Source organism: Triticum urartu, chromosome 1 (genome assembly GCF_003073215.2).
Source record: "Triticum urartu cultivar G1812 chromosome 1, Tu2.1, whole genome shotgun sequence".
Taxonomy (NCBI): Eukaryota; Viridiplantae; Streptophyta; class Magnoliopsida; order Poales; family Poaceae; genus Triticum; species Triticum urartu.
In genome coordinates, this window is record NC_053022.1 from 103916926 (window position 1) to 103938906 (window position 21981).

Sequence of the window (21981 nt, forward strand, 5' to 3'; positions counted from 1 at the left end):
AGGTACTCGTCGCTTTGGTATCAAAGGGAAGCTTGCCCCTAGATACGCGGGACCTTTCAAGATTGTCAGCAAGAGAGGCGACCTCGCCTATCAACTCGAGCTTCCTTCAAACTTTGCAAATGTTCATGATGTGTTCCATGTCTCTCAGCTTCGAAAGTGCTTCAAGACTCCGGACCGCACAGTCAACTTCGAGGACATTGAGCTCCAAGAAGATCTCTCTTATCGTGAGCACCCAGTTGCTATTCTTGAAGAGACTGAACGCAAGACTCGCAACAAGTCAATCAAATTTCTCAAAGTCAAGTGGTCACACCATTCCGACCGTGAAGCTACCTGGGAACGCGAGGATCACCTCCGTTCTGAGTACCCGGCGTTCTTTCAGTCCTAGATCTCGGGACGAGATCCTTTCGTAGTGGTGGAGTGTTGTAACACCCCGGATGTAACTTTCCCAATTTGTATCCAACTCTTGCCGTTTCTGGCGTTAAGTTATATTTATTTCTCGGGTTCAGGTTTGTCTTCGTGTGTTGTTTTTCGTTGTCATGCATCTCATATCATGTCATCATGTGCATTGCATTTGCATACGTGTTCGTCTCATGCATTCGAGCATTTTCCCCGTTGTCCGTTTTGCATTCCGGCGCTTCTTTCTCCTCCGGTGGTCATTTAAAGCTTTCTTTCGTGTGTGGGGATTAAACATTTCCAGAATGGACCGAGACTTGCCAAGCGGCCTTGGTTTACTACCGGTAGACCGCCTGTCAAGTTTCGTATCATTTGGACTTCGTTTGATACTCCAACGGTTAACCGAGGGACCGAAAAGGCCTCGTGTGTGTTGCAGCCCAACACCCCTCCAATTTGGCCCAAACCCCACCAAACTCTGCTCCATCGCCTAGAGCGTTCGATCACGATCGCGTGGCCGAAAACCGCACCTCATTTGGACTCTCCTAGCTCCACTTATGCCTATAAATACACCCCCCTCCATTTTCGGATCTCTCTCCCTCTCCGCAACCCTAAAAAAACAGGGATCTCTCCGCGCCGGACATGTCCGTCCGCCGCCGGACACGCCGCGCCGCCGCCCGCGCCCAACCACGGGGCGCCATGTGGCACGCGCCGCCAGCCTCCGCCACGGGCCCGAAGCCCATCTCCGGCCCCCGCGCGCCGCCACCGGGCCAGAGGAGGCGCCGCCCCGCGCCCTCTTCTTCCTCCTCGCCCGCGGCCACCGCCGATCAGTGAAAATGTCCACTTTTCTTCCCAATAGAAGATGTCCCCAAGTCAAAATAGCATGCACAACTGCCGCAACCTCGAGATCATGAGTGGGGTAGTTCTTCTCATTAGGCTTCAACTGGCGAGATGTATAAGCAACAACTTTCTTCTCTTGCATCAATATTGCGCCAAGACCTTGCAGAGAGGCATCACAAAAGACCTCGTACGGCTTGGATTCATCAGGCGGAGTCAGAACTAGAGCAGTGATCAATTTCTCTTTCAAAGTGTTGAAAGCAATATCACACTCCGGAGACCAAACGTACTTGGCGTGCTTCTGGAGAAGATTTGAGAGAGGCTTCGCGATCTTGGAAAAGTTTTCAACAAATCTACGACAATAGCTTGCGAGACCGAGGAAGCTGCGGAGTTGCTTCACGTTCTGAGGAGGTTCCCAATTCACAATTGCAGACACCTTCTCAGGATTCACGGCAATGCCCTTGGCAGAGATGATATGACCAAGATAAAGAACCTCATCGAGCCAAAATTCACACTTGGAGAACTTGGCGTAGAACTGATGTTCTCTGAGCTTATCAAGAACCAAACGCAAATGCTTGGCATGATCTTCCTTGTTCTTGGAGAAAACCAGAATGTCGTCGAGGTAGACCAAAACAAACACCTTTGTGTAGGCGTTGAAGATGAAGTTCATCATGCGAGAGAACGTCGGAGGAGAGTTGGCGAGGCCAAAAGACATGACAGTGTATTCATATGAACCAAAGCTTGTTCTGAATGTTGTCTTGGGAATATCTTCTTCACGAATGCGAATCTGGTGATAACCCATATGGAGATCAAGCTTGGAGAATACTTGGGCACCTTTGAGTTGTTCGAACAGCTCATTGATGTTGGGAAGTGGGTATTTGTTCTTGATGGTCTTCTTGTTCACTGGACGGTAATCGACACAAAGTCGGTCCGTTCCATCCTTCTTCTTCACAAAAAGAACACCACAACCCCACGGAGAAGAACTAGGCCGGATGAGACCCATTCTTTCTTGCTCATCGAGTTGCTTCTTCAGCTCCTTCAACTCTTCAGGTCCGAGCTTGTAAGGACGTTTGCACACAGGTTCCGTGCCAGGCTCAAGATCAATAACGAATTCAACTGGCCGGTGCGGAGGCATTCCTGGGAGCTCTTCTGGAAAGACGTCTTGATATTCGCAAACGACTGGAATTTGAGAGATGGCATCCAATTCACCCTTCTCATTGAGAGAAAACAGACGGATAGTATTATCCCGAGTGGCAAAGACAATTACATCCTCAGATGAATGAGTCAATTGAATCTGCCTGGCTGCACAATCAAGCTGAGCCTTGTGCTTAGAAAGCCAATCCATCCCGAGAATAAGATCAATATCCGAGTCACCGAGAACCATAGGAGAAGCCAAGAACTTGTAGTCACCCAAAGTGATAGTAACATCTGGAGCAATGGAGTTAGCATGCATGCGCTTACCGGGAGAGACAACTGCTAAAGGACTAGGCAAAATTTGCAAAGGCAAACCATGCTTAGATGAAAACGGTCTCAAAATGAAACAATGCGATGCACCCGTGTCAAAAAGAACTTTTGCAGGAACATCGTTAACAGGAAGGTTACCCATGATCACATCTGACGAGTCCTCTGCCTGAGCTGCATTCATCAAATTGACCTTGGCATGCTTGGGGTTATGCTTGACCACAGCTGTACTTGCCGATCTCACAGGAGGAGGAGGAGGAAGACGCCTCTGGTTGAAACACTTGTTGGCATAGTGACCCTTCTGCTGGCACTTGTTGCACGTGACCTCTGAAAGCGGACGGTGATATGGAGCACTCGATCTTGGAGCTTGAGACGAAGTCTTGTTCTGAAAGCTAGGGTTGGGTGGGTGGGAAGAACCACTGCCACCTTTGCTCTTCTGCTGAAACGGCTGACGGAACGGAGGAGGAGGAAGCCAAAACTTCTGCTGCTTGGCCACTTGAGTAGAGGAAGAAGGAGTAACATCTCTGGCTCGCTTCTTGGAAGCGTCACACCTCAACTGAGCAACCTCTTGCTTCAGTGCCATGTTGTAGAACTCATCGTACCTCAAGGGCTCGAAGAGGACAAGAGCAAGCTGAATTTCTTCTGTGAGACCACCCCTGAACTGATATATCATGCTCTTCTCATCAGGGACGTCCTGCTTGGCAAAGCGGGCGAGCTTCTGGAACAACTTGTTGTAGTCATAGACAGACAAAGAGCCTTGCTTCAGATTGCGGAATTCCTCACGCTTGTTTTCAACCACGCTCTGCGGAATATGATGAGCTCGGAAATCTCGACGAAAATCATCCCAAGTGATAACACGTCCACCTCTGGAGTCCTTGTACTACTGGAACCATTCTGCAGCTTGAACTTTGAGTTGGAAGGAAGCGAACTTGACAAAGTCCTCAGGCCTGACGTTACTGCACTCGAAATGCTTGCACAGATCCACAAGCCAATCATCAGCATCGGTTGCCTCAACACAATTGCTGAAAGTCTTTGGCCCGTTAGCAAGGAACTGGTTGAGTGTAGCAAAGTGACTCTGATTGCTGCCTTGATTCCCTTGACTGCCTTGATTGCGCTCTTGAAGAATTTGCATGATCAGCTGTGTGTTTGCATTTGTTGCGGCCATCACAGCTTGCCATGCCTTTGAAGGAGGTGGAGGCGGTGGCGGATCAGGATTCGGAGTCGTGCGTGTTGGAGGAGCCATCCTGAAGAGGTTGACCACCATTAGCACATTGATAGACAAATATTGAAGCTGAATCCAACGGAATGAAAATTGCAACATATAGTCTTCACATCCGAAAAAAATGAACGAATGCATTCCTCTTGAAATGGTCACATATCCAGAAATTGAGAAGCCACGTAGAATTAAGGTAGAGAAATAAATCAACAAGGTACGGATCAAGAACGAATAATCGGTAAGAAATCCCAATCTCAAACCAATATCCGTGGAAGAAGAACTAGAGCTACTAGAATTCCCACCTATGAAACTCCCGAACCTTTCCGGTTATGCAATCAAGTGTTGGGGATACAGGGGAAGCATAATATCTCACCCAAACTAGCAATTCCTACATCCAGCTGTATCCATCCTTCAACACATAACCAGGAAACCTTCGGAAACCATCTACCTCAACCTTCGAAAAGCATCTGTTATACAAGTTATGGCGATACTCCCAAACTCCCGCCCCAGTACTGGGTGGCGTTGAGGTTATCTCACCAACGAACTGCATAAAAGTCGGCGTACTAGACTCAGGTATTCCAGAACTGCAATGATAAAATTATGATGACAACACCTCAGAGCTCAACTCCACGGGACACTTCCACTAAACCCCTGACAGGAGGCACCAAGTCAATGTTCTCATCATAAAACCATCGAAACGATTCCAAGATACCCGCGTGATCCTAAAAAAAAATATTAACTGCAGCTCATTGATGTTGGGAACAAGAGTGGGTGCCTTCAATGCGATTATGTATCTGATACCAACTTGTAACACCCTCGATGCGACTATAGCTCCCACGTGTCGAGGCACGACTTAGAGACATAATCGCATTGAAGGCATATGTCGCAAGTTAGGCAATCTTCACAACATCCCATGTAATATGAATAATAAAGGGGAGATAACATAGTTGGCTTACACTCGCCATGTCAATCAAGTACATAAACAACATTAAATCATCCAAACACTCATGGCCCGACTACAGCGCCAAAAATAAAAGAGAACCCAACATGCGACACGGTCCCAATCACCCCCAACTGGGCACCACTACTGATCATCGGGAAAGGAAACATAGTATCATTGAGAGTCTTTGTCGAACTCCCACTTGAGCTCATACGCGTCTCCTGGAGCGGAATCATCGGGCCCTGCATCTGGTGTAATAGTAATCTGTGAGCCACAAGGACTCAGCAATCTCGCACCCTCGCGATCAAGACTATTTAAGCTTGTAGGTATGGCAAGGTAAAAATGTAAGTGGTGCTGCAGCAAGCGACTAGCAAGTATGGTGGCAAACTTATTCGTAAAGGAGAGCGAGAAGAGGAGGCAAAGCGCGAGCGAGAAACTAGAGAGCAACCTGCGCAAGCATTACTCCAACACCGTGTCCACTTCCTGGACTCCGCCTAGAAGAGGCCATCACGGTAACACACTCGGTTGATTCATTTTAATTAATTAAGGTTCAAGTTATCTACAACCGGACATTAACAAATTCCCATCTGCCCATAACCGCGGGCACGGCTTTCGAAAGTTCAATCCCTGCAGGGGAGTCCCAACTTAGCCCATGACAAGCTCTCACGGTCAATGAAGGAATAGACCTCCTCCCAAGACGTTCCGATCAGACTCGGTATCTCGGTAACTCAAGACACTTTGACAGGTTAAAACAAGACCAGCAACACCGCCCGAATGTGCCGACAAATCCCGATAGGAGATGCACATATCTCTTTCTCAGGGCACACTCAGATTGTCTTACGTACGGGTAGGCCAGCCCAGAGTTGCCCCTGGTGGCCACCGGCAGCTGACAGGTGGACCAACACTTAGAGGAGCACTGGCCCGGGGGGGTTAAAATAAGATGACCCTTGAGTCTGCAGAACCCAAGGGAAAGAAAAGGCTAGGTGGCAAATGGTAAAACCAAGGTTGGGGCATTGCTGGAAAAGCTTTAATCAAGGCGAACTATCAAGGGGTTCCCATTATAACCCAACCGCGTAAGGAACGCAAAATCCGGGAACATAACACCGATATGACGGAAACTAGGGCGGCAAGAGTGGAACAAAACACTAGGCGAGAGGCCGAGCCTTCCACCCTTTACCAAGTATATAGATGCATTAAGATAACATAGCAATAATGATATCCCAACAAAAAATGTTCCAACAAGGAACGGTCTCCAATCTTCACCTGCAACTAGCAACGCTATAAGAGGGGCTGAGCAAAGCGGTAACATAGCCAATCAACGGTTTGCTAGGACATGGTGGGTTAGAGGTTTGACATGGCAATTGTGGAGGCTGAAGCAAGTGGTAGGCATCGTAGCATGGCATAGCAAAAGAGCGAGCAAACTAGCATAGCAAAGATAGTAGTGATTTCGAGGGTATGATCATCTTGCCTGCAAGTTGTCAGAGTTGACTGGATCCTCAAGCAAACTCAACGGGCTCCTCGTTAGCGAACTCGTCTCCCGGCTCTACCCAACAAGACAAACAAGCAACAAGGATACAATCAACCACGTGCAAGAACACGACTGATGCAAAGATGATAATGCTATGCGGGATGCGATGCGGGATGCAAAATGCAAGATATGACAGGAAATACATGAACCTGGCCTCAACTTGGAATTCCAAGTGGGCCACTGGAAAGTATGAGAATCGCTTGAAAACGATATAAAGAACGCTCGAATCGGAGTTACGGTTTGGAAATGGCAAGCGATTCATTGACACCGGTCTGCGATTCTTCATTAATGAATCTCCACCACAGGAACACACTCGTCACCAAGCTTACAGACTCGGACACCTTCTTTTTCAACGCATGGCAAAAACTGCAAATGCAAAGCTGATTTCGACTTAGTGAAATTAACACTTGTCTGAAATTTCAGATCACGAAGCCCTCTTCGGAGCAGCAAAACAACATGATACATGACCTGATTAAGACAAGTAAGAACATGGAATGGAGCTACTCAACAAGCTTAACAAAAGACCCAAAGTACCTGGGGCCAAAAGGTTCACAAAATATACTAACGGGCACACGAACATAGCTAAAACACAATCAGTTTTCAGACTTAGTGAAAACTGAGACATGCTGAAATATAACTCACGAAGGCATGTAAACAGCTCGATGCACTCACTACGGTGCAAGTCATGGCAAGGCAAGCATACATCCATAAGAAGGCACAAAATACAAGCTAGACATGGCAAGAACAATGGCATAGCATGCACGGATCAACTACAATAACATCGGCAAAATCGCAAACGAGTTGACGATCTGCCCAGATTCACCACGAAGCAAAAGTAGAGCTCGATTGACTCAAGCTAGGGTGCTCCATAATTGCAAAAAGACATGGATGGATAGAGCATAACATGATTAACAAAACTCCTTTACTGATCATCCTCAAAAGAGGCACGGATCACTAGGAAACAAGCTGAACATATGGCATCATGAACTAAATATCCCAGACTTAGTGAAAACTACTAAGTCTCTGAAAACAGATTCCGGGTGCCTCACTTTGCAAGCTTGCACAAGTCACCACACACATCCTAAAAATGTATGGGTTGCACCTCTGGAAAGAAGACAAAATGCTTAACAAAACATATGAAGGACTCACAGGCATAGCATGCACACATTAATCATGGCAAAAATGACAAAAGTCTAAGATGAACTAGCAGATTTGACAATTAACTCACGAAGCCTCCTTCTAACAGCATTTTGGGCACCAAGATGAACTCAAAATGAAAATGATGCAATGGAATGAGATGATGTACTCGTCGAGACGAACATTTGACATATACTATGTGTCCAAATCGGAGCTACGGATGGCGAAAGTTACGACCGAGAGGAGCATAAAAATTATTGGAGGAGAAAAGTCAGAGTGTTTAGATCTGGATCTGGCCGCAGTTCCGAGCTTCGCCGCCCGTTACTGTAGCTTGCGACTGGAGAAGGAAGAGCCGGGGTGGGGGGCTCGCGGCGTGGCGGAGAGGCCGGGGCGCGGCGGCTCGGGCGGCGGGGCGAGCGCGGGGCAGCGGCGGCCCCTCCGGTGTGGAACCGGAGGCAGCACGGCGGAGTGCAGGTTGGCAGGTGCCCGGAGAGGCGACCGTGCTCCGCAACGGGCCGAAGGAAGGCGGAGAGGGCGTGCGGCGTCAGAACGGCGCGGGGCCGGCTCCGTCTCCCGCCTGCGCAGTGGGGGCGGCGACACGTGGCGCAGCGGGGTTGCGCGTGGGGTGACGTTGGCCGGCGGCGACACTCGTGCGGCGGAGATTGTTTTTTTAGGGTTGGGCGGAGGAGAGATCCGAAATGGAAAGGGGTGTATATATAGGCATAAGTGGAGCTAGGAGAGTCCAAATGAGGTGCGGTTTTCGGCCACGCGATCGTGATCGAACGCTCTAGGACATGGAGCAGAGTTTGGTGGGTTTTGGGCCAAATTGAGGGGTGTTGGGCTGCAACACACACGAGGCCTTTTCGGTCCCTCGGTTAACCGTTGGAGTATCAAACGAAGTCCAAATGATACGAAACTTGACAGGCGGTCTACCGGTAGTAACCAAGGCCGCCTTGGCAAGTCTCGGTCCAATCCGGAAATGTTTAATCCCCACACACGAAAGAAAGCTAGAAATGACCACCGGAGGAGAACGAAGCGCCGGAATGCAAAACGAACGGGGAAAATGCTCGAATGCATGAGATGAACACGTATGCAAATGCAATGCACATGATGACATGATATGAGATGCATGAAAACGAAAACAACACACGGAGACAAAGACCCGAACCCGAGAAATAAATATAACTTAACGCCGGAAACGGCAAGAGTTGGAGTACAAATAGGGAAAGTTACATCCGGGGTGTTACAGATATATATGTGGACTCGTGTGCGTCTTCTCACCTCAAAGAAGTTTCTGATACTCGTAGTATAGGTTAGCCACTGAGTCAAAGCTGGCTTGCTGCTGTTAAACTCCACCACCCCCTTTGTTGATAATGTTGCATATGTAGATAGTTCTGATGTAAGACTTGCTGAGTACCTTTGTACTCACGTTTGCTTATTTATGTTTTGCAGTTGGTTACACTAGTGGCTTCGACGAGTAGCTTGTATCCCAGCTACGATCTTGTACCCTTGGGAGGGTCGTGTTTAGTCAGGCTTCTTAGTCTTTTCCTTTTGTAGTTGTCTGTACTCAGACATGTAATGCTTCCGTTGCTTGTATGCTCTGAATGATGGGTCATGAGACCCCTGTTTGTATTGTTGCTATGTGGCTCTTCTGGGCCTTTATCTATATGAGTTTGAGTTATGTTGTGATGCCATTGTACAACACATACTTGCATGTTATGCGTACGTGTAACGTGTATTGCTATGTGTGGGATCCGACAACCTAGTTGTTTACCTCTGATAGCCTCTCTTATGGGGAAATGTAGTCTTGTGCTTCCATGTGCCATAGTAGTCCGCTATAGCCGTTCACACATAATTGCATGTTATGCGTACGTGTAACGTGTATTGCTATGTGTGGGATCCGACAACCTAGTTGTTTACCTCTGATAGCCTCTCTTATGGGGAAATGTAGTCTTGTGCTTCCATGATGCCATAGTAGTCCGCTATAGCCCGGTTCACCGGAGTCCTGCTAGCCCAGCACTACTGCTCCGGAACACTTGACTGGCCGGCATGTGATTCACTTCGTTCCTGTGTCTGTCCCTTCGGGGAAATGTCACGCGGTGACCGGAGTCCTGTTAGCCCAGTGCTACAGCCCGGATTCATACGCTGTTGACCGACATGCTCGAGGTTGATTCATGTATGCCTGTCCCTGTAAGTTAGTGCTACTTTGGGTTCACGACTAGTCATGTCGGCCCGGGTTCTCTGTCATATGGATGCTAGCGACACTATCATATACGTGAGCCAAAAGGCGCAAACGGTCCCGGGCCAGGTAAGGTGGCACCCGTGGGAATACCGTGCGTGAGGCCGCAAAGTGATATGAAGTGTTACATGCTAGATCGGTGTGACTTAGGATCGGGGTCCGACAGCGTTGGTATCAGAGCCTGACTGACTGTAGGATTACCAAGCCAAACTGGTCGAAGTTGAGTCTAGAAATGCTTTAGTTATATAAGGGAATTGATTGTGGAAGGGAACGTAAGGCTCTTTTTACTCCTTTACCTCATGTCATTCTTTCTGAGTCAGCCTCTTCTTCTACGAGGGTTAAGGCCTAGGCTTCTCCTCTATCTCTCAGGATGACGTGTTACTAAACCGTAAAGTCTTAGGATTGTTGGGTTGTGTCTCCGTACAGTTCTACTACTTCCGTGTGTCCTCAGTTTGACCCAGAACCTTGATATTATGATGCTGATTGATTATGCTATTCCTTTGATGAATGTCTCAAAATCCTTTTGAGCATTTACAGCCGTTATGCTGCCGAAATTGTCCTAGGATTTCAAGAGTTTCCAATGCTTTTGCATTACATTCCGCATCCTATGTCGATGCTAATTCCATCCTTGTTTCCTTGGTTTCTGTGCCAGGATGTCGTCTGCTAACCGAGGTTCAGTTGCTCATAGCAAGAACCACGGAGATGGTAGGGATCGAGGATCCTCCTGACCAGACTTTGATGGCAGAGTTCTTGTTTGCATCCGAGAGGAACAAGCATGAGACTAACCGCTTGCTGGCACAGATTGAGCAGAACACAGCACATCAGTGTAAGAAGTTGGTTTCCATCACTGACTTTATTGGTCTGAAACCACCCACCTTCCATCATTCCATTGAGCCACTCGATGCAGATGACTGGCTCCGAAGCATCACTCACAAGTTGCATTCTGCAAACGTAGCTGAAAGTGACAAGGTCACCTATGCTACCTATCACCTGGAAGGTCCTGCTAGTATTTGGTGGCAGAGCTATGAGGCTATGCTACCAGCTGGCCAGATTCCTATCTGGAAGGATTTCACCGAGGCTTTTCGTAAGCACCACATTCCTCAGGCTCTCATTGAGCGCAAGAGGGAAGAGTTCTGTAGTTTTACCCAGGGTAAGCTGCCTGTTGATGCTTACAGTAGAGAGTTTGGAAACCTCGCCCGCTATGCTACAGAAGAAGTGTCCACGGACGCCAAGAAGCAGGCTAGGTTCCGGAAGGGTCTCAACCCTAAGTTGCGTTGTGATCTCCACCTGCATCATTGTGATACTTTCCACGCTCTTGTGGACAAGGCCATTAATGCAGAGACAGCTCAACTCACTTACAAGGAGTCTCGTAAGCACAACCGTGATCTGGGTTCTTCCTTCCGCTCTGGCTCTCAGAAGCGACGGATTTGGATTCCGAACTCAGCTCTTCCACCTGGATATGCACCGAGGCCATCCGATGTGGTGCCTCACCCAACTCAGCAACGTGCTCCACCCAGGCCTATTAGTGGACCAGTTGCCAATGTAGGCCCACATCCTACCTCAGGAACTTGCTTCACCTGCGGAGAACCAGGACACTACGCACGTGACTGCCCTCAGTCCAGTTATACCCCACCCCAGTCTGAGAGGTCTGTTGGCCGTGAAAAGCCATCAGGCAAGATGATCAGTACCAAGCCAGACTCCATTGAACGAGCATGTGTGCACCATGTCTCAACTACAGAAGCTCAAGATGATCCCGACGTTGTACTGGGAACGCTTCTTGTCAATTGTCACCCAACTTCAGTTCTGTTCGATACTGGAGCATCCCACTCCTTCATATCTAAAGGTTATGCTCGGTTGCACGACATGTCATTTTGTGATATGCCAACTCCACTAATAATCCAGACTCCTGGTTCCAAATGGCAAACCTCCAAGGTAAGCCATGGTAATGAAATCCTTGTTGACAGACTGGTATTCCTTGCTTCTTTGATATCTCTCAAGTCTTCAGATATTAACATCATCTTGGGCATGGACTGGATGACAGCTCATCATGCCAAGATCGATTGTTACACCAGATCTGTTCAACTTACACATCCATCTGGCAAAATAGTCACTGTCTCTACTAGAGTTGCAAGGCGTCAACTCTATTCTCTTAATGCCAGCCCTCTTCCAGACCTTGAAGATATTCCAGTAGTCTGTGACTTCCCGGATGTCTTTCCAGAAGAACTGCCAGGTGTTCCACCTGACAGAGATGTAGAGTTTGTCATAGAACTTATCCCAGGAACTGTTCCAATCTCTAGGAGACCATACAAGATGGCACCTTTGGAGTTAGCCGAGCTTAAGAAACAACTTGATGAATCCTTGCAAAAGGGTTTCATCCGTCCCAGTTCTTCTCCTTGGGCTTGTCATGTCCTCTTCGTCAAGAAGAAGGATGGTATGGATCAGATGGTTGTAGATTATCGCCCCATTAATGTGGTCACGATAAAGAACAAGTATCCGCTCCCCAGGATCAACGACCTGTATGATCAGCTCGTTGGATCCTCAGTCTTTTCCAAGATGGATTTGAGGTTAGGCTACCACCAAATCAAGATCAGAAATGGGGACATCCCCAAAACGGCCTTTGTCACTCGTTATGGTCAATACGAGTACACCGTGATGTCTTTCGGCCTAACCAATGCTCCAGCTACTTTCTCCCACTTGATGAACTCGATCTTTATGGAGTACTTAGATAAGTTTGTCATGGTTTATCTCGATGATATTCTTATTTACTCGAAGAACGAGGAAGAGCATGCCGAACATCTTAGACTTGTGTTAGAAAAAACTCAGAGAGCACCGCCTTTATGCCAAGTTCTCCAAGTGTGAATTCTGGTTGCCAGAAGTGACCTATCTGGGCCGCGTGATCTCTGGTAAGGGCATTGCTGTCAATCCCGAGAGAGACAAATCCGTTCTCGATTGGACTCCACCCGAAACGGTCAAACAAGTTAGGAGTTTCCTTGGTCTAGCCAGTTATTGTCATCGCTTTGTTGAAAACTTCTCCAAAGTGGCCAAACCCCTCACGGAGCTCCTCAAGAAAGATAAAAGGTTTGAGTGGACCCCACAGTGTGAGCACAGTTTTCAGGAACTGAAAAGACGCCTGACTTCTGCACCCATACTCATGCCACTGGATTTCACTAAAGACTTTGTTATCTATTGCGACGCTTCACGTCAAGGACTAGGTTGCATTCTTATGCAGGATCGTCATGTGATTGCCTATGCATCTCGACAGTTGCATCCACATGAGGAAAATTATCCTACACATGATCTAGAGCTTGCAGCCATAGTCTATGCACTTAAGACTTGGCGACATTACCTTCTTGGTAACCGTTGCGAAATCTACACTGACCATCAGAGTCTCAAGTATATCTTCACCCAACCGGATCTGAATCTCAGACAGAGACGTTGGTTGGAGTTGATCTCGAATTACGACTTAGGAATCACCTACACCCCAGGCAAAGCCAATGTCATGGCTGATGCTTTAAGTCGTAAATCCTATTGCAACAACCTCATGTTGCAACAATGTCAACCACCCCTCCATGAGGAATTCTGTAAGCTTAACCTTCACATAGCTCCTCATGGTTCCCTTTCTACCTTGGTGGCAAAACCTACCCTTACGGATCAGATCATAGAGGCTCAGAAGCATGATACGGGAATCTCCCGGATCAAGAAGAATATTTCCAAGGGAGTTGCTGGCTGTTTCTCTATGGATGAACGAGGTGTTGTTTACTTTGGAAACCGTTTGGTGGTTCTCAAATGTCAACAGATGCAGCAACTGATCCTTAAGGAGGCCCATGACTCTCCTCTCACGATTCATCCCGGTAGTACAAAGATGTATCAGGACCTACGCCAGAGGTTCTGGTGGACTAGGATGAAGAGAGAAATCGCTCAGTATATTGCCAACTGTGACGTTTGTCGCCGCGTTAAGGCAGAGCATCAAAGACCTGCTGGCACCCTTCAACCTTTAGCTATTCCCGAGTGGAAATGGGACAAAGTTGGTATGGACTTCATCACCGGCATTCCCAGGACCAAGAAAGGAAATAATGCTATCTTCGTAGTCATTGATCGTCTCTCCAAAGTGGCTCACTTCCTACCTGTTCGAGAGAGTATCACTGCTAGTCAGCTCGCTGACTTATATATCTCCCGAGTAGTGTCACTCCATGGTGTTCCATTAGAGATCAATTCAGACCGTGGCAGTCTTTTCACCTCTCATTTCTGGGAAAGTTTCCAGAATGCCATGTGAACTCATCTTTCTTTCAGTACCGCTTTCCACCCTCAGTCAAGTGGTCAGGTGGAAAGGGTCAACCAAATTCTCCAAGACATGCTTAGAGCTTGCGTTATCTCATTCGGTATGGATTGGGAGAAATGTCTTCCCTTTGCCGAGTTTGCTTATAACAATAGCTACCAATCCAGTCTTAAGAAAGCACCCTTCGAGATTCTGTATGGACGAAGATGTCGAACACCTTTGAACTGGTCAGAAACCGGTGAAAGACAATTCTTTGGACCGGATATGATCCAGGAGGCAGAAGAGCAAGTTCGCATCATTCATGAGAATTTGAAAACAGCCCAATCTCGTCAAAAGAGCAAGTATGACCATCGTCATAAGGAAGTGGCTTATGAAGTTGGCGACAAGGCTTACCTTCGGGTTACTCCTTTGAAGGGTACCCATCGTTTCGGTATCAAGGTCAAGTTGGCTCCTCGTTACATCGGTCCTTTTCGCATTCTCGCTAAACGACGAGAGGTTGCCTACCAGTTGGAACTACCCCCACATCTTTCTCGAGTTCATGATGTCTTCCACGTCTCTCAACTCAGGTGTTGCTTCTCGGATCCCATCCGCAGAGTGGACCACGAAACGCTTGATCTCCAAGATAACCTCACTTATCGAGAGTACCCCGTTCGCATTCTGGATCAAGCAGAGCCTGTCACTCGACGTCATAACATCAAGTTTCTCAAGGTTCAGTGCTCTCATCATGCCGAGAGAGAAGATACTTGGGGGCGAGAAGATCGTCTTCGACTTGAGTACCCCGCTTTCTTTCCGCCAACTCCTGAATCTCGGGACGAGATTCTTCCGAGTGGGGGCGAGTTGTCACATCCCTAGTTCTGGTATGATCCTAGACTAGCTAGTCATTTGTGCATCATGTTTAAATTCCATTTAAATTTGAAATGGGGATTTGTGAAACCCTCAGAAATCATTTCTGGAAATGACCCAGATAAAAAGTGCTCCAAAAAGGACCAAGAAAATGTTCACGTTGCTCTCTGAAAATATTGGTTAGAGGTAAAATTCAAACCAATAATTTTGGGAGCCCATAAATATTTATTTTGGCCTTTTGGAATTAATACAATAATTATTTGCCTTGTATATATATATATATGTGATATATTTTATATATGTCCAAAAATTCTGGTTTTTGCTGAGGGGCTTTGGAATAATCCAACTAGTCCCTACAAGAATTATCAGAAGCAACAAAAATGATTTAGTGTCTAAAACTAAATCAAAACAAATTACAGAAAATGCAAAACAGAAGAAAAAGAGAGGGGAAAACACTTACCTGGCCTCCCTGTAGACTGGCCCAACTTCTCTCGGCCCAGCCCACCAGCCCAACCGCCAGGAGCTTCTTCAAGCTCCTACCAGTAGGAGCTGCTGCGTGCCCGCCTCACAGCCGACCGCGGCCACGTCTCCCCGCCACCTCCTGCTTCCTTCCCCGTCCTTGACCGGGCGCCTGGAGACGCCCGAGCCCCCCTGGTCCTTCCCCTCTCTCGCAGCTCACTCTCCCTTCCCCTGCTCTCTCTCTCTGTAACACGCCCGAACGGGTCCATCGCCGCCGTTCGCTGCCACCGTGACCACCGTGGTCTTCTCGCCCCTTCCCCGTGTCCAAAAGCTCCGTGACGACGCACAACTCCTTCACGCGGAAGATCCCGAACCCAGGAGCACCGTGGTGACGCCTTCGAGCTCATCTTCCACCTCGGGTGCCGCCGATCACCGCCGGCGATTCGCGACGTCTGGCGCGCCCCCGAGCCCGCTGACCTTCTCTTCCGACCCCCAGTGAGCCCCGCCGTATTTCCCCTCTCTTCTTGCTGCCGAACGCGTCCCCTAACCATGCTCTTCACCGGAGCCGAAAGCTTCCGCCTGCCGGCCATGTCACCGCCGTCGCCGCAGCCGGCCAAGCTCAAAACCGAGCATGTCACTGTGCTCAGCACAGCTCCACGGGCCCAGAGCAACCAACCGTTGCTCCTGCCGTGCACCATAGCGACGTTTGCATCATCACCCGAACTCTGGCCACCGCCGCGAGCTTGCCTCCGGCGAGCTCGGGCCACCTTAGCCCCTGCCGTTTGCACAAATGGATGCGGGCGAGTCCCAGCTCCATGTAGATGCCCTCCGCCGACCATTTGGTCGCCGGAGGAGGAATCCTGAGCCCCTCCACCGTCTCTGGCCTTGCCGGCGACGAGCGACGGGTCAACTCCGGCGTGGGTTGACCCCACAGCCCAGTTTGACCTCCCCCCTCTCTCTCACTGACTTGCGGGCCCCGCCCAACTAATTACCTTAGTTAGCACTAATTAACTAACTAGGTTAGCTGCTACGGTTACTGACTAGTGGGCCCTGCCCAGTTAGTTAGGACTAACTAACTTAGTTAGTTGACTGGGTCACTGATCAGTGGGACCCACTGGTCAGGTTTGACCTGTTCAGCCCCGTTGACTCGCTTACGTCATGCTGACGTAGTGCTGGCGCAGTTATTCCTTTTCTGGAATTATTTTAACTCAGGAAATTCCAGAATTTTGCCTAAACTTCAAAAAAAATCATAATAATTCAACCGTAGCTCAGAATGAAATGAATTATATATGAAAAATTATCAGAAAAATGCAAGGAATCCATTTATGCCTGTTACATGCATGAAAAACCAACTTATACATGCTGTATAAGTGAAAACATAATATGGGAATTTTAAATGCTTCATTTTGAATTGCATTTGAATCTTTGATTCAAATGGGCTTCAATCAACTTGGTAGCATCTTGCATTAGCCCAAACATTAGCATTTGCACATGTCATGTTCATGCATCATTTTGTTGCATTTGTTTGTGTGTTGATCGCCGGCACCGTTTCTTCCTGATAGGTTCCACTCCGGAAGGTGTTCCCGAGTATCTGTCAGAGGAGTCGTACCCCTTCGTCGTTCTATCAGGCAAGCAAACCCCCTTGAGCATCTCGATAAATCCCACTCTCTCGCTCTTGCTCCTTATACTGCATTAGGACAACAACGATTCAACTGCTACTTTTCTGCTGCGGTAGTTGAACCCATTCCTCTGCATGACCTGTCATTGCCACAGTAAATAGTTGAAACCCACTAGCATGAGTAGGAGTTGCTTGAGCCTTGATGTGCCTACTCATCCATGCTTGTTTTCTTTATGCCAGCTATGCTTAGAGTTGTGTCAGGTCTGATTCATCGGGAATGAATCGGAGTGGTGAACATGTCCTACCGATAAAGGCTAAGTGTGTGAACACGTTTTGGTAAAGGTAGCGATGAGAGGCCATGTAGGAGTACATGATGGGTTGTCTCATTGGAACCGTCCCTAAGCACTGAGTTCTGTGTATGTTATCCAAGTCTAGTTACTACCACACATTGGGTTCCGGTTATCCGGCCCCTCTCGGCTTATTAATCCACTTGATCTCTGTCCAGGAGTTGCAACTAGTTTCTGGCGTTTGTAGGTAGTGCTACTTGTCTACCAGGTGGTGTCCGACGGGATGGGCTTGGGACAGACTAGGCACCGTGCCACCCGGATGGTGGGCTTGGGAACCCTGCACACATCGTTTGGGGCCGTGAGCGACACCCCGGCCGGATCTCCTTGCGGATGGAACCCGAATAGGCCATAAATCTGGATGAGAGACTTGTGTGGTTAGTCAGGTCATGGCTGACACCCTCGCCCGGCTTCCGCTTGAAGGTTGCCGAGGTACATGACGTGTACAGGGCGATAAGTGGCGAGAGCGTGTGTGAAGAAGTACACCCCTGCAGGGTCAACATTATCTATTCGAATAGCCGTTTTCCTCGGATATGGAAACTTGGAGGACTTATGTAGTACATAGACAACTTGAAGTGGATACTCTAAAATCCGCAAGATAAGCGTGAGTGCTATGGATGGCCTTCTCATAGGGAGACGGGAACGGATCCATAGTGGAGTATTGATATGGTGAATATGTGGACTCGTTTGCGTCTTCTCACCTCAAAGAAGTTTCTGATACTCATAGTATAGGTTAGCCACTGAGTCAAAGCTGGCTTGCTGCTATTAAAACTCCACCACCCCCTTTGTTGATAATGTTGCATATGTGGATAGTTCTGATGTAAGACTTGCTGAGTACCTTTGTACTCATGTTTGCTTATTTATGTTTTGCAGTTGGTTACGCTAGTGACTTCAACGAGTAGCTTGTATCCCAGCTACGATCTTGTACCCTTGGGAGGGTCGTGTTTAGTCAGGCTTCTTAGTCTTTTCCTTTTGTAGTTGTCTGTACTCAGACATGTAATGCTTCCGTTGCTTGTATGCTCTGAATGATGGGTCATGAGACCCCTATTTGTATTGAATGCTATGTGGCTCTTCTGGGCCTTTATCTATATGAGTTTGAGTTATGTTGTGATGCCATGTTGTACAGCACATACTTGCATGTTATGCGTACATGTAACGTGTATTGCTATGTGTGGGATCCGACAACCTAGTTGTTTATCCCTAGTAGCCTCTCTTATGGGGAAATGTAGTCTTGTGCTTCCATGAGCCATAGTAGTCCGCTACAGCCCGGCTCACCAGAGTCCTCCTAGCCCAGCACTACTGCTCCAGAACACTTGACTGGCCGGCATGTGATTCACTTCGTTCTTGTGTCTGTCCCTTTGGGGAAATGTCACGCGGTGACATCCGGAGTCCTGCCTAGCCTGCTACAGCCCGGGTTCTCGGAGTCCTGTTAGCCCAGTGCTACAGCCCAGATTCATACGCTGTTGATCGACATGCTCGAGGTTGATTCATGTATGCCTGTCCCTGTAAGTTAGTGCCACTTTGGGTTCACGACTAGTCATGTCGGCCCGGGTTCTCTGTCATATGGATTCTAGCGACACTATCATATACGTGAACCAAAAGGCGCAAACGATCCCAGGCCAGGTAAGGTGGCACCCGTGGGAATACCGTGCATGAGGCCGCAAAGTGATATGAAGTGTTACATGCTAGATCGGTGTGACTTAGGATCGGGGTCCCGACATTTGGTACCTTCCTACCAAACTTACGGGAAGGTTTACATCAGGTCTGGTACACAGCATGGCATACATGATAGACCCTATGGCCGAGGCATAGGGGACGACACTCATCTTTTCTCTATCTTCTGCCATGGTCGGGCATTGAGCTATGCTCAATCTCACACCTTACAATACAGGCAAGAACCCCTTCTTGGACTGATCTATATTGAACTTCTTCAATATCTTGTCAAGGTATGTACTTTGTGAAAGACCAATGAGGCATCTCGATCTATCTCTATAGATCTTGATGCCTAATATATAAGCAGCTTCTCCAAGGTCCTTCATTGAAAAACACTTGTTCAAGTAGGCCTTTATGCTTTCCAAGAATTCTACATCATTTCCCATCAATAGTATGTCATCTATATACAATATGAGAAATGCTACGGAGCTCCCACTCACTTTCTTCTAAACGCAGGCTTCTCCATAAGTCTGCGTAAACCCAAACGCTTTGATCATCTCATCAAAACGAATGTTCCAACTCCGAGATGCTTGCACCAGCCCATAGATTGAGCGTTGGAGCTTGCACACCTTGTCAGCATTCTTAGGATCGACAAAACCTTCCGGCTGCATCATATACAATTCTTCCTTAAGGAAACCATTAAGGAATGCCGTTTTGACGTCCATTTGCCATATCTCATAATCATAGAATGCGGCAATTGCTAACATGATTCGGACGGACTTCAGCTTCGCTACGGGTGAGAAAGTCTCATCGGAGTCAACCCCTTGAACTTGTCGATAACCCTTAGCGACAAGCCGAGCTTTATAGATGGTCACATTACCATCCGCGTCTGTCTTCTTCTTAAAGATCCATTTATTTTCTATGGCTCGCCGATCAACGGGCAAGTCAGTCAAAGTCCATACTTCATTTTCATACATGGATCCTATCTCGGATTTCATGGCTTCCAGCCATTTGTCGGAATCTGGGCCCGCCATCACTTCTTCATAGTTTGAAGGTTCACCATTGTCCAACAACATGATTTCCAGGACAGGGTTCCCGTACCACTCTGGTGCGGAACGCGTCCTTGTGGACCTTCGAAGTTCAGTAGCAACTTGATCTGAAGTTTAATGATCATCAACATTAACTTCCTCTCTAGTCGGTGCAGGCACCTCAGGAACATTTTCTTGAGCTGCGCCACTCTCCGGTTCAAGAGGCAATACTTCATCAAGTTCTACCTTCCTCCCACTTACTTCTTTCGAGAGAAACTCTTTCTCTAGAAAGGATCCATTCTTGGCAACAAAGGTCTTGCCTTCGGATCTAAGATAGAAGGTATACCCAATAGTTTCTTTAGGGTATCCTATGAAGACGCATTTTTCCGATTTGGGTTCGAGCTTTTCAAGTTGAAGTTTCTTGACATAAGCATCGCATCCCCAAACTTTCAGAAACGACAGCTTAGGTTTCTTGCCAAACCACAATTCATACGCTGTCGTCTCAACGGATTTCAACGGAGCCCTATTTAAAGTGAATGCGATAGTCTCTATAGTATAACCCCAAAATGATAGCGGTAGATCGGTAAGAGACATCATAGATCGTACCACATCCAATAGGGTGCGATTACGACGTTCGGACACACCATTACGCTGTGGTGTTCCAGGCGGCATGAGTTGTGAAACTATTCCACATTTCCTTAAGTGCGTGCCAAATTCGTGACTCAAATATTCTCCCCCACGATCTGATCGTAAGAACTTGATTTTCCTGTCACGTTGATTCTCAACCTCACTCTGAAATTCCTTGAACTTTTCAAAGGTCTCAGACTTGTGTTTCATTAAGTAGACATACCCATATCTACTTAAGTCGTCAGTGAGGGTGAGGACATAACGATAGCCACCGCGAGCCTTAACGCTCATTGGACCGCACACATCAGTATGTATGATTTCCAATAAGTTGGTTGCTCGCTCCATTGTTCTGGAGAACGGAGTCTTGGTCATTTTACCCATGAGGCATGGTTCGCACGTGTCAAATGATTCATAATCAAGAGACTCCAAAAGTCCATCTGCATGGAGTTTCTTCATGCGTTTGACACCAATGTGACCAAGGCGGCAGTGCCACAAGTATGTGGGACTATCATTATCAACCTTACATCTTTTGGCATTCACACTATGAATGTGTGTAACATCACGTTCGAGATTAAATAAGAATAAACCATTGACCAGCGGGGCATGACCATAAAACATGTCTCTCATATAAATAGAACAACCATTATTCTCAGATTTAAATGAGTAGCCATCTCGCATTAAACAAGATCCAGATACAATGTTCATGCTCAAAGCTGGTACTAAGTAACAATTATTGAGGTTTAAAACTAATCCCGTAGGTAAATGCAGAGGTAGCGTGCCGACGGCGATCACATCGACCTTGGAACCATTCCCGACGCGCATCGTCACCTCGTCCTTCGACAGTCTCCGTTTATTCCGCAGTTCCTGTTTTGAGTTACAAATATGAGCAACTGCACCGGTATCAAATACCCAGGAGCTACTATGAGCGCTGGTAAGGTACACATCAATAACATGTATATCACATATACCTTTGGTATTGTCGGCCTTCTTTTCCGCTAAGTACTTGGGGCAATTCCGCTTCCAGTGACCGTTTCCCTTGCAATAAAAGCACTTAGTCTCAGGCTTGGGTCCATTCTTTGACTTCTTCCCGGTAGCTTGCTTACCGGGCGCGGCAACTCCCTTGCCGTCCTTCTTGAAGTTCTTTTTACCCTTACCTTTCTTGAACTTAATGGTTTTATTCACCATCAACACTTGATGTTCCTTTTTGATTTCCACCTCTGCTGATTTCAGCATTGAATATACCTCGGGAATGGTCTTTTCCATCCCCTGCATATTGAAGTTCATCACAAAGCTCTTGTAGCTAGGTGGGAGCGACTGAAGGATTCTGTCAACGACCGCATCATCCGGGAGATTAACTCCTAGCTGAGACAAGCGGTTATGCAGCC